This window comes from Lolium rigidum, chromosome 4 (genome assembly GCF_022539505.1).
Source record: "Lolium rigidum isolate FL_2022 chromosome 4, APGP_CSIRO_Lrig_0.1, whole genome shotgun sequence".
Taxonomy (NCBI): Eukaryota; Viridiplantae; Streptophyta; class Magnoliopsida; order Poales; family Poaceae; genus Lolium; species Lolium rigidum.
In genome coordinates this window covers 212,216,984-212,231,330 of record NC_061511.1, presented here as the reverse complement: position 1 = coordinate 212,231,330, position 14,347 = coordinate 212,216,984, and positions in this window count along the sequence as shown.

The window sequence follows — 14,347 nt, the reverse complement described above, 5'->3', positions numbered from 1 at the left end:
ATAGTACTGCTCATCACCTGTCATACCTGTCGAAGTCGGGCCATCGGTTGCCGATAAAAGGGGGAGGAGACAAAAGAGGAAAAAGGCGAGTGTAAGTACCAAGGCATGTACTAAGCGAGGCAAGAATGGCTCTGCTCGCCGGTGGGCTATATTTTCTGGCTATATGGTGGAGTTAAGTGGTAGCAAAGTAAAGTAAACCAATAGAGAATCGCTACAACCAGTTATGAAGTTATCATTGCCTTTGCAAGACTTCGGAAAACCAGTTATGAAGTCCATCTCAATTTTATCCCATTTCCACTCAGGAATCTTCAAGGGTTGGAGGACACCAGCTGGTCTTTGATGTTCTGCTTTGACACGGCGATAGACATCACATTCTGCGACATAACGAGCGACATCCCTTTTCATTCTAGTCCACCAATAGGTAGTCTTGATGTCGAGGTACATCTTTGTGCTTCCAGGATGTATAGCAAGAGGAGTGTCGTGAGCTTCTTTGAGAATTAGGTTTCTCAGGCTTGGATCATTCGGAACAACAAATCGACCTTGGAAGAATAGAGTTCCCTGATCGTCGAGAGAGAAGGACTTGTACTTGGACTTGTGCATATTCTCTTTGATGTTTTTGCTGCAAATATCTCGCAACTGTCCTTTTCGGATCTTATCTTCAAGAGTTTGCGTGATCACCAAGTTTGCAAGATAACCTTGGGGAACAAGCTCAAGATTCAATTTCCTGAATTGTTCACAAAGAGCAGGTTGACTTTCTTGAATCATGAGATTGTTGCAATAGGATTTGCGACTAAGGGCGTCAGCCATGACATTAGCTTTGCCTGGAGTGTAAGTGATAGACAGATCAAAGTCTTTGATGGTCTCCATCCATCTCATTTGATGAAGGTTCAAGTTGGGTTGGGTGAAGATGTATTTGAGGCTCTTGTGGTCTGTCAAAACCTCACAGCGGTTGCCCAACAAATATTGGCGCCATGTTATCAAAGCATGTATTACCGCTGCAAGTTCAAGATCATGTGTGGGATAGTTGAGCTCATGATTTTTCAACTGACGAGCAGCATAAGCCACGACTTGACGATCTTGCATGAGGACTACGCCTAGTCCTTGAAGAGAGGCATCACAGAAGATCTGGAAAGGTTTAGAAGTATCTGGTACGATAGGAACTGGTGTTGTGGTGAGCTTCTGTTTCAGGAAGTCAAAACTATCTTGGCACTGAGGAGACCAAAGGAACTTCTTGTCTTTCTTCAGGAGGTCGGTGAGAGGCTTCGAGATTTTGGAAAAGTTTTCAATGAAGCGGCGAAAATAACTTGCCAAACTGAGGAAAAGTTTACTCTCCTGCCACGTGTAAGGCCAGGATTATTTCACACACATCCAACGGTCCAACCGTTTCATCTTCTAGGTTAAAAGGATTCACCCTGGATCTATTTTTCCCCTTCTTCACTCCACCGCACAAATCTTCTCTGCTCCCTACTATTGCTCGTACTCTCCGCACCCTGTGCATCTCCTGCGCCAAGCTTTCTTTCTCTTCCTCCGTACCGCTGCTTCACCGCCATGGGTCCTCGATCCAAGCGTACCAGGAACGTTGCCCCTGGCACCTCCACTCGAGCGGAGAAGGAAAAGATCTCTGGATGGGAGCGATCCAGATTCACCTCCCAGGACCACCGCAAGCTCAAGAAAATAGGGCTGCTCATGAAGAATGAAGCGATTAAGTTCCCTGGTGATGAAGCCATTCCCAATCCTCCCGAAGGTTATCGGGTAATCTTTGCTGACTTCCTACTTCGCGGCCTCTCTGTTCCAATTCATGAGTTCCTTCGGGGACTCTTGTTTGTCTATGGGATTCAGCTGTACCAGCTGACTCCCAATTCTATTCTCCATATTTCCATCTTCATCACTCTTTGCGAGTACTTCTTGGGCGTCCACCCCCACTGGGGCTTATGGAAACGTATTTTCTACCTCCGCCGAAACAACTCGGGAAATGCCATCTACAACGTAGGTGGTGTTTGCATCTGTGTGCGCCCAGAAGCCGGGTATTTTGACCTGAAGTTCGCCGACTCGGTGCAAGGTTGGCGTAAGAAGTGGCTGTACATCAAGAACGAGTCGACTAGCACTCAGCAATATGGACTTGCTCCCTTTGATATGTTAGAAGAAATCTTGAGCCGCAAATCTTGGGACGCTGAAGCTACTCCCGAAAGAACTAGCTGCTACCGAGTGTTTGATTACTCGGATTCAAGCTCTGCAGAACACTCGAGGGCAAGCATTATCGGGTGTGCAAATCATAGCTTACTTTCTGTGAATTCGTGTGCAACCTATCCAGGCTCGCGCGAATCCTTTTTGGCTGTATTCTGGTACCGGCGATGCTGCTAGGATCTCTGAAGACCTCTCTGTGAAAGAACTGGAAAAACTGGTTCGCCGTTTTACCTCTCTTACGAAAAATGATGACGTCCCAGCATCTTCTCGCGTGGAACCATTTAGTGGTGCCCATACTCTTCCAGCTGTAAGTATTGTTGTCGAACTTTTTTGCATTTTCCTCTCTTATTTATTTTGTATCTCGATTCTAATTCGTACTTTTATTGTGCAGGACCATCAAACACTTTCTTCTCTTCCTCCCCTCCCCGAAGGTGGAGATGTGCCTGAGCGAGCAATCATCAATGATGACTCGCAAGAAACTTCAACTCGCGATAATGAACCCGCAGAATCTGAAAAAAGTGTGGGTTCATCTGACAGAATCTCCAAATCAGCGGGTGCGTCTGACTCCTCCTACATGAATTCCATTCCTTCTTCGTCTTCTCCCGAAGGGCGCAAAAGGAAAAGGGCAGATGACGAAGAGGATTCTGGTGCATCCAGATTACCTGAGCCTGCTGCCGAAACATCTTATCATGAAGAAACCACTGAATTTGACCCCTTCGAAGCTACTGGCATGATAAGCTCGTCAGTTTATTTTTCTTCCACTCGAGTGTTTTGACTTGATTTCGTTATCCTCGAGTGACACTATTTTGTATATGGACAGGGACGATGAAGAGCAGCCAGGACTCGATGCTTCCGAAGCAGCGATTACGAGCACATCCCACACGCTGGTCATCTCCGAGGAGCCGAAGACTCCCCTCAAAACCGCAGATCTTCAGCCAAGCCCCCGGGCCATGAGAAAGAAACCAAGGACAGGTGCCACTGGCCAAGGGGTAATTACTGCCGGGAGTTTACCGACCCCTCTTCTCGACGATGTGAGTTTATCTTGTTTGCCTACTCTTGTTTTTGTGTTTACTCGAAAAAATTCCATCTTTTTGATACCTTTTTGTGTTCTAACTATCTTGCAGCCCTTGATGAAGGAAATGGTCGACATGGCTACCCGTTTTATCGGGTTACGTGATGAAGCTGAATCGTTGAAAAGTAATTTCCTTGTATAAACTGATCAACATTCTTATCTTTTTGCTTGTAATATAACCTCTTGTTTTTATTCAGGAGCGCTGCACCTCGCTCAAGAACGCACCAAAGAGCTGAAAAAACAACTCGAAACAAGCGAAAAGGGTCGAAGTGAGGCCGAGGCAAAAGCTGCTACTGCTGAAGATCTTCGAATCAGACTTAACGCCGCAGAATCAGCCTTGAGCGAGAGAGAACATCAGATTTCCAAGCGAGAAGCCGCTATTATTGCGTGACTCGATACAAAATCCATTAGATTCTCGAGTAATGTTCCCTTTTCTTTTCTCCACTCTCTTTTGTTTAGTGGCATTACCTTCATATTTATATTGAAAAAAACTCTCTTTTTCTTTCCAGCAGAAAAAATTGGCGAGATGTATACCAGGAACCAAGATCTGGAAGAAGATGCCCTCCTGGATACCCTCTCGGTATTAGAGATGAACTGCACTTTGGCGCGCGACTGCTTGCGGGTAGGGCGAGTTGCACTCGAGCGTATTTTCCCACACTTCTTCCCGAAGGCAAAACCATCAGAAAAATTTGAGCTTCTCGCAAAAAGCTTCACTAAAAAAGGTGATCCCGTTTTGGCGCATCGTCAAGTGAGCCTGAAGATTGGTGTTGAAGGCACCATCGCCCTGGTTATGGCCAGTGGTGAAAAGGTTGACTGGGCCAAGGTTGCAGCTGTTCGAGGTTTGAACAAAGATAGGTGGACCGCTCTGATAAAGAGTGCGAAAGCCTACTCGAAGAAACTTATTGCCATCCTCGATCCAACAGCTTCTTCCTCTGCTAGCACTGCTCAAACGGAGGTCAAGTAGACAACCTTGTACTTCTTCTTTTGTAGATATTTTATCCTTTTGTTGCTTGTCAACTGTCTTGTAAGCGCCTCTGTTGGCTGCAATATTTTGAACTCATCTTTGTAATATATCACGATGATGAATGAAAAATTCGACGCGCAGAGTGATTAACGTTAGATATATTCTTGTTTTCCGGTTAATTTTTTACAACTATACCGAAACTGGATGTTCCGATGCGTCTCCTGCTACATCTCAATCCGCAAAAATTCCCGAACGTGCCACCTCGGATGTGTCTTCGGTACCCGACTCGATGAAACGGGAAATGGAGGAGTTGCGACAGCAACTACAAGTACTGAAGAGACAAGCTCTAACTGCTCTGGACAAGGCGAAAAGATCATCAGAAAATGAACAAGCCGCTCTTCTTCAAGCACATGAGTCTGCTAAGTTGGAGCAAGCCGCCACTTTGGAGGTTGCCCGTGCCATGGAACACAAAGATTATATCGTTGAGCTTCTGACTTCTGCGGGTCGGGACATGGCTTGTACACACTTTTACTCTCAGCATTTGTTTATGGTAACTTTTTCCTTACTTTGGCTAACTCTGACACTATTTCTCTTCGAATAGGTGTTTCGTTGGATACTGCCGAAGAACATGCGAGAATAAATCAATGGGTTGAGACCCTTATGCGGCTTGCCACCGAATCCAATTTGAGTTTTTGGGCTGACGAGACGCGCTGCCGCTCTATTGTTCAATTCCAGGATCAAGTCACTCAAACCCGTACGTTTGTTGATCATTACCGCGGTGCGCTAGGCATGGTATACCAAACTATGTTTCCTCGCAATACGCAACCCGAAGAATTTACTGACCTTTTGGCGAAATTCAAGAGCGCCGAAGATGTTCGTGGTCTTGTAAGGGCACAGATGATCGCTGGTGCGAAATTTGCTCGTATCTGGATTAAAATCTGTCACTCGAAGATTGATCTGGACGAGGTTGTGAGTAAGGTCCCTCTGAAGTGCTCAAAAAGGCGGATAAACATTGATCGTTATATTGAAACGGTACAGGGTCCTGCCGAAGAGATAGTCGACAAATTACTCCAACTGGATTCTGATTTTTTCAGGGGTTCCTGATATAATAGTTTTTTCCTGTAAACACATGCTTCCGACATGTATAGATGAATGTAATTTTCTTCAGTACTTTGTATAGCTATATTGAATTATGCGTGAGGTTTACATCAAACCAAGACGCATACTTGTGATCATATACTTTATTGATTTTAATGTATCTGAGATAACTGGTCATATACACTATGTTGCCAAGCCCCCGAGCATCGGGTGGCAAGGAATTTGCTTGCGAGACTTTTGTGTAAAGCCAAGGCAAATATATTGTTTTGTCGAGTTAACTATATTGAGTTCCGCAGGTCAAGCCCCCCAGCATAATTTTGGCAAAGGATAAAAGACCAGGATTTTCGATATCAGTATTTTTATTCCAACCGTGCTATATTTCAGCAAAGCAAGCCCGCCTCATTAAAAACCTTTCAGTCCCACTTGGTACCCTGAAAGGAAAAGTGTGCGTCTGAAAACTTGCGAGCTGTTCGAGTACAATGTATGTTTACATGGTGCTACTAGGTTCTGACTGCTTCCTTTTACGCGTAGAAGCGCCGCAGCTGTGCGACGTTCCATGGGTTCCCTTTGTCTTTGCCTGTCTTCTTGTCTTTCAATCGATAAGCTCCACCAGGAATAACCTCTGTGACGATATATGGTCCCAACCATGGGGATTCTAGCTTTTCATGACCATCTTGCTTGAGCCGAAGAACCAGATCACCAACTTCAAAAGATCCGGGGCAAAGTCAACGACTGTGGTAGTTTTTTAGATTTTGTTGATATGCACTTACTCTAGATAACACAACATCCCTTGCTTCATCGACTGCATCAACGTCATCTTCGAGTGCTTTTTGTGAGGCTTCTTCTTCATATTCCACAACTCGAGGAGAATCGTGTGCTATTTCTATCGGAAGTACAGCTTCTGCACCGTGAACCAAGAAAAAGGGAGTCTCTTGAGTTGCTGTATTCAGCGTTGTTCGCAAGCTCCACAACACGGAGGGTAACTCATCGACCCTAGCGTGTCTTGCTTTTTCAAGTGGCGCCAGTAAACGCTTCTTGATGCCAATGTAGATGAGGCCATTCGCTTTTTCAACTTGGCCATTGGTTTGTGGATGTGCGACGGATGCAAACTGTAATTTGATACCCAGCCCTTCGCAATAATCCTTGAATTCTCGGGAGGTGATATTGCTGCCGTTGTCTGTTACTATGCTATATGGAACGCCAAACCGAAAAACTATGTCCTTGATGAAGTTTACTGCTGCTGTTGCGTCTGCCGATGTTACTGGCTTTGCTTCAATCCATTTGGTGAATCTGTCGACTGCCACAAGTAGATAAACGTGTCCTCATGGCCAAGACTTGTGCAGTTTTCCCACCATATCTAATCCCCACTGGGCGAACGGCCATGCCAAAGGTATTGGCATTAATTCGGCTGCTGGAGCGTGTGGCTTGGATGCAAACCTTTGACATGCTTCACAGGTACGCACAATATTCTTCGCGTCATCTATGGCTGAAAGCCAATAGAAACCAGCTCAAAAAGCCTTGGCCGCAATTGCTCGGCTACTTGCATGGGCCACATATCCCTTCGTGTATATCCTTAAGTATGAGCCGTCCTTCTTTGGGTGTGACGTATCTGTGCAGGACACCCGATATGCTTCGTTTATATAGCTCTCCCTTGACCACTGTAAATGCTTTAGATCGTCTAATGATTCTTCGCGCCTCCACTGGATCTTCCGGTATTACTTTCCCTGTGATATACGCCAGATACGCTTGCATCCATGGGATTTGTATCATCATCACTTCCTCTCGCTTGTCCTCTTCTTCCGAAGTCGATGATTCTGGGGCTGTGCAGCTCCCGAGGCTTTCTTTGGCCTATCTTTTTTCTTCGGCTGCCTCTGTACTATGGATTTCTTTGGCTTGGTTGATCTCTCGCTGATTTCTTCCCAAAATACTCCTGGTGGTATGGGCAAACATTGTGATCCGATGTTTGCGAGAACGTCGGCTTAATCGTTGCTTAATCTGCTCACGTGGTTTACTTCACACCCGTCAAAAGTTTTTTCGAGTTCATTGTATGCATCTCTGTATGCTATCATGCTGTCGTTCACTGCGTCGCACTTGTTCATCACTTGCTGTGCTACCAGCTGAGAATCGCCGAAGATTTTCAGTCGTGTTGCGCCACACGCTTTTGCCATCTTCATCCCATGGAGAAGAGCTTCGTATTCTGCCTTATTGTTTGATGCATTAGGGAAAGTCATCTGTAATATGTACTTCATCTTGTCACCTCGCGGGGAAACAAGTATTACGCCTGCTCCTGCTCCTTCTGCTCTCTTGGACCCATCGAAATTCATGTGCCAGGTACTCGATAAGTCTGGGGGTCCTGTATTTTGGAGTTCCATCCACTCTGCTACAAAATCTGGCAAGATCTGTGACTTGATTGCTTTTCGTTTTTCATACGTGATGTCCCGAGGAGAAAGTTCTATTCCCCAAAGGGAGACACATCCTGTAGCTTCCGGATTATTCAGGATATTCGAGAGGGGTGCCTCATTGACTACTACGATCGGGTGTGCCGAAAAGTAGTGCCTTAACTTTCTTGCTGACATGAAAACTCCATACGCGAGTTTCTGATAATGTGGATACCGCTGCTTTGATGGTGACAAGACCTCACTGAGGAAATAAACTGGTCGTTGAACTCCATGGATTTTTCCTTCTTCTTCCCGTTCTACAATGAGGACTGTGCTGACCACCTGTGGTGTGGCCGCAATGTACAACAACAGGGGTTCCTTTTCTCGTGGCGCCACCAGTACTGGTGGTGTCGAAATAGTACGCTTCAGGTGCTCAAAGGCTTTATCTGCTTCTTCGTTCCACTCATAATTTTCTCCTTGCTTTATGAGCGCGTAGAAGGGTAACACTTTTTCTCCCAACCTGGCAACGAATCTGCTTAAAGCTACGACTTGCCCCGTTAACTATTGTATTTCCTTAAGCTTGGTTGGTTTCTTCATCATCAGGATAGCCTGTATTTTCTCTGGATTCGCTTCGATCCCTCTAGCTGACACTAAGTATCCGAGGAGTTCTCCCACTGGAACGCCAAAGGAACATTTCGTCGGGTTCAGCTTGTTGCGGAACTTATCGAGGTTGTCGAAGGTTTCGCGCAAATCGTCGACTAGGGATAACCCTTGTTTTGTTGTGATGACCATGTCGTCGATGTATACTTGGACATTCTTGCCAATCTGTGTGGCGAGGCGCTTCTGCATCATCCTCTGATATGTTGCTCCTGCGTTTTTCAACCCGAAGGGCATTGTCTTGTAACAGAACACGCCATATGGAGTTATGAAAGCTGTTTTGACTTCGTCCTCTTTTTTCAATCTGATTTGGTTGTAACCAGAGTATGCATCCAGGAAGGAAAGACGTTCGCAACCTGCCGTGGAGTCGATAATTTGATCGATCCTTGGGAGGGGAAAGTGATCCTTTGGGCAGTGTTTATTGAGACACGTGAAATCGACGCACATGCGAAGGACTTCAGTGTTTTTCTTCGGGACCAGCACTGGATTAGCAACCCAAGTGGCCTCGGTTTTTATTTCCTTAATAAAGCCAGCTTCTTCGAGTTGATGAATTTCTGACAGCATGGCCTTGCGGTTTGGCTCGAAGAAACGGCGCAAAGGTTGTCGGATTGGTCTGGCTCTTGGATCTAGATTGAGTGCGTGCTCGGCAAGTTCCCTGGGTACTCCTGGCATGTCAGTTGGACACCATGCGAAGATTTCCCAGCGCTGACGGAGGAACTCGATGAGCGCGCTTTCCTATGCGCTGTCCATGTTAGCCGCGATGGATGTCATCTTTTTGGGATCCGTCGGGTGAACTTGTACTTCTTTGGAATCATTGGAGGTGTCGAAAGCTTGCTCTTGCAAGGATCTACCTCCGTCTGGCAGCACATCGTGGTTGGTGGTGAGCTTGGTTGCCTCATTCTCAGCTTGCATTCCGAATGACTCAGAAAGCTTGTGAAAATTTCTGTCGCACTTATCTGACAAGGCGAAACTTCCTCTAACCGTTATCAGGCCCCTTGGTCCAGGCATCCTCCACAACAGGTATGCATAGTGTGCTACTGCCATGAATCTGGCATACGCGGGTCATCCCAAAAGGGCGTGGTATTGTGACGGCCAGTCCATGACCTCGAACTCGAGTTTTTCTTTCCTGAAGTTTTCCACTGTCCCGAACTGCACGTCGAGTGCTATCTTGCCGAATGGATAATTTGGTTTCTCAGGTGTTATTCCATGAAAACGTGTATCTGTTGGCATCAGATTGGCTAACGATATGTTCATCTTCCTCAATGTATCCGCGTAAATGAGGTTTATACTGCTCCCTCCATCAATGAATATTCGGGAGACATCATATCCTTCAATGACTGCTGGTAGCACCATTGCAGAATGTCCTGGCTTTGGCACTTGTGGTGGGTGATCTTCTATACTGAATCCTATTGGTTGGCCTGGCCAATTAAGGTACTCGATGGTTGGAGGGGGTGCCAATATTTCCATGTTCACCTGCCGAGAAATTAGCTTTTGCGATCTATTCGACGATTTGCCCTTCTGAATCATCGTTACTGCTCCCCTTATTTGTGTGAACTCCCCGCCAGTATTTGGAGGCCCGGCAATTTGCAACTGCCGCTGGTTTGTAGTGGTAATTGCGGGTGGTGGTGGTGGTACGTGTATCTCGCTCCTTGGACCTTGCGCGTATCCCCTGCTGACCGCTTCTGCTTGCGTATTTTCTGTGACCCTTCGCAGAGCTTGAAATGTTCGATAGTCCTTCTGGAGGTGACCCGATTGTCTCCTTCCATCAGCATCCACGTAAAAGTGCATCTGGCACGGTCCGTTCAAGATTTCCTCGGGTGACATGTTGTATGGCCGTGGGTGCCTAGGTCGATTATTTTGTCTGCTAGAACTTGGTGCATCTCTGTTGTCACTCCGCTGCTCATTGCTCCAGCGATAATCGTTGCGATTGTTGTTACCATTATTACTGTGGAAGCCAGCCGAAACTGGGCTAGGATCATCGTATTCCGCAAAGCTACGGAATCGTCGCCTGTTTTGATTGTTGCTTCTATTGCGATCTTCTTCGGGTGACCGAGGCCACTTATTTTGAACAGCATCTTCACCATCAGCCCATCTATTTGCTGTTTCCATGAGTTCTGCCATCATTCTCGGGTTAGATCTTCCTAATTCCTCCACGAGGTCCCTTCTGCGTATGCCTGCAATGAATGCATTGATTGCCTTTTCATCAGATACATGCTCAGCCGAGTTTTTGATTAGACTCCACCACTGGATGTATGCTCGCATTGATTCGCCCGACTTTTGCGTGCAAGTTCTCAACTGCTCGATTGACGCTGGTTTTTTGCTGGTGGACCTGAAGTTTTGCTCCAACAGGTTTTTGAAACTTTCTCAGCTGTCTTTGGACTCTTCTGGCAACTTCCTCATCCAAGATCTTGCGGCTCCACTCAGGTAGACCTGAATGCTTTGCATAGCTGTTGCTCTCGTGCCGCCCATTAGCTTCACCGTTTCCAGATAATCAACCAACCAGTCTTCCGGATCTTGAAGTCCGTCGAACTTTTTGTAACTATCGGGTAGTTTAAAACTGGAAGGTACTCGAGTCATGCGAACCCTTCGGGTAAAGCAAGGGAGTCCACGGTGTTCTTCTTCACTATCCTCTATTGTTTGGCGATTTTCTCGGCTTCTGTTCTCCCGTCCTCTTTCTTCTCGTGCTCTGTCGACTCGAGCTTGAGCCGTGGTATTCCTCGCATCATCTTCTCTCGGGATGTCTCGAGTTGCTGCCACTGTGCGTCGAGGACTATTTTGTCTCAGACTATTACGGCGTGGAGGATCTGCGGGTTGTTGTACTGTTTGTCTCCCGGCTATTGCTGCTCCCATAACAACAATTCCTGCCATAGCAGTTTGGTATAACGATGCTCGAGGATCACCCTGAGGTGGCCTAGTTGCCATCAGGTATGCGTGTGTTGCCATTTATCCTGCTTCTGGTGTCTTGGGTATTATGTGTCCTCTCGTATCTATCGACATAAAGGACATGTCGAGATTTTGGACCAGATTTTCACGCTCAGCTTCGGGTATACCTGCCATTCGAGATCTTGTTCTTCCTTCGGGTGCTCTATTGTTATTTGCTGAATTCCCTGACTGTGCGCTGAGGTTTGCTCTGCGTTCACTAGATGCGTCCGCTGCGCGTCTCCTTTGATCTAACTTCTCCTGCATCTTTTCTAGTTCATGCCTCGTACGATTGAGTTTATATTGGTATGTTGTTAGCTCTTCGCCTGTTGCCTGCATTGTCATTGGTTCTCTGTTCATGGCCCTTGTCGCTCTGTCCCACGCAGCTTGAGAAAGTTGCACCTGCTCTCTTGGCTGGGTTCCAGCATACTTGTTTCCCGTTCCTCTAGTGAGGTCTGCGGGATCGACCAAGGGGTTACCCAAAGAATCGAAAGCCTCAGACTGCTCATCTTCCTGCACCTCGTGACCTGATGCTGTGAGCACGCAGATTTGATGGTATGCCGAAGTTGCGCTATCGTCGAGCTCAGGGTCTTGAACCGTCGGGTTCTTGCTACGTGACGCTAAGTTTAGCGCTCGCGCACTGTGCGTAGGATAGGTGACACCGTCGTGTAGATCGGCGAAGACCTCCCCGTTAGCGGTAGATTTGGTTGTGTTGGTGAAGTCGAAGTTGGTGAAGCTCTCGAAGTCACAATCTTGGGATAGATCAGTTTCCGTGACCGACCCGACAGTCATCCCACCGAATAGATCGGCGATTTTTCCGCTGTCAGTGGGCTTGATGATGCATGATGGCGAGACCTCCTCGTCGCCTGACTCGACGGATGACGCTGATGATCCCGAGTAATCAGGCTCGGCTGCCGACGGTCCCGAAAAAATCGGTGCCGAAAAACGGTGCGATCCCTCTTTCCCGACGAGGAAACGGAAGCTCCCGAACGTCATCTCCATTGCTTCTTCCAGGTTGGCATATGCATGCAAACGGGCGGGAGGGTGAGGAACAAAATCGACAGGGCCAGTTTGGATCTGTTTACCTCCATCCATTGCATTGCTTGCTGCCGACGATGATGATGATGATGATGATGATGCCATCGAGATCAGGACCTTGCTACCTCCAATCCCCATAGACGGCGCCAATTGACGAGGGTTTAACTCGTCAATGCCTACAAGTTGTAGACTTGGGTTTCACGGAAAGTAGAGGGCAAGTAGATCTCGAAGGTTGTCAGACGAACAAAGGCGTCCAACTCAACGAAAAAGTAGTAGCTAGGGTTCACAATGATTTGATCCTTATTTCGCCCTCAGCTTCCCCTTTATATAGGAGGTGAAGCCGAGGGTCTTTCCGTATCGTACAAGTACAAATCACCGGGCCGCGCTGGGCCTTTCCTATATTGATGCAAGTTTCCTATAATAACTCTATTTTCCTAATCCGAGCATCATCAATCTTCTGGGCCTTGAAGTCTTCGAGTCCATGGGCCTTCTGCACAAATTATAAGCCAGGGGTACTCATACGACATACCACTTAGGCATACCTATGTCACTCTGCGAAACATGGCTTGCTTTTTGGCATCTGTAGATACCTCATCTCCAGCATAACGAGCCAGTTTTAAGAAAGCATCTCTATAGGCCAGCACAGTGTTGCTTCCTTGAGACAGGTTGCAGAACTCTTCGCGTTTTCTCTCCATGATGCTATCAGGGATGTGGTGACGCTTGAAGAGCAGTTGGAACTCATCCCAAGTAGTGATTGTACCTGGTGCTGTCATCATCAGATAGTTGTCCCACCATGCAGCTGAAACTCCACGAAGAAGATAAGTCACATAAGGAACACGGTCCTCATCAGCCACATGTGCCACATTGATAGTCTTGTTCATCTCGCGTAACCAATCATCGGCATCAATTGGCTCTGCGGTGACATCAAAAGTGCGAGGGTTGAGCTGGAGAAACTCCTAAATAGTGACACGTGCATTGCCACCATTGATTCTATCTTGGCTTAGCTGCATCTGATTTAGGACTTGCGTCATTTTAACTAGAGCTTGGCCCACTTCAGGTGGAGGAACATCTTCACCACTCTCCATTCTGAATGAGGACACCAAGGTTAGCACAATCATCGGATAAGGAAAAACCCAATATTAGTGCTAAACGAGAAACTTCAGAGGTAACAAGGACATGACATAGCTATCATCAATGTACAAGAATTCAAGCACACGAGAGCTAGCCATAACATGTAGAAGGTTAGAATGATAGCAACAACAATACTTCACAAATCTCGCAAGACAGTGATATGTAGCTACACAGAATTTTAGCATTAACAAGTGTCACTTGGGTCGTGATGACACTTGTTATGCATATTGGAAGAGGAACAACAAGGACATGAGTTTGACGGAAACAACTCCGAAGAAAGAAGATTGATATACGCACCGGAACAAAGAAAAGAACAAGATAGCACCGGAACAACGGAATGAACATGTTAGCATGAAAATATCAGGCAACTGCTGGTATTTCTAGGCAAACATGTTGCAGAAGAGCGAGATAATATCTGGCGATTGATGACGGATGATATCGAAGCAACAATAGTACAACAAATTTTCAGAAACAATTTTTCCTTATGGTACTACGAAAAACCCATCGTGAAAACCTAGGTGAATCAGGTAAGAATAGAGTAAAACCGTTACACTTCCTTACCAGAGGGAGGGTGGGTGGGGTAAGAAGTAAAAAAGAATTCCTACTCTCGCGCATAAGATTTTTCCTATATATGGCTATTAAAATATCAGTTCTAGACACAACCACGTCCGCTGCAAGGGCTCCTAAAGGCAGTCAAGACTCTGATACCAAGTCTGTCGGCCCCCGAAGTTAGATACGCATCACGGAACTAGAACCCCTCATGAATACGTACCCATGTCGGGGCACCTAGTTGTCGACCCTAGGAGTAGGAGTACGAACGCGGAACTCCCATCGCGAACTCGTATCCAGGCCTAGGTGTCTGCCTTCCTGTGCACACCAAATCATACACGCACGGTGCACAGGATA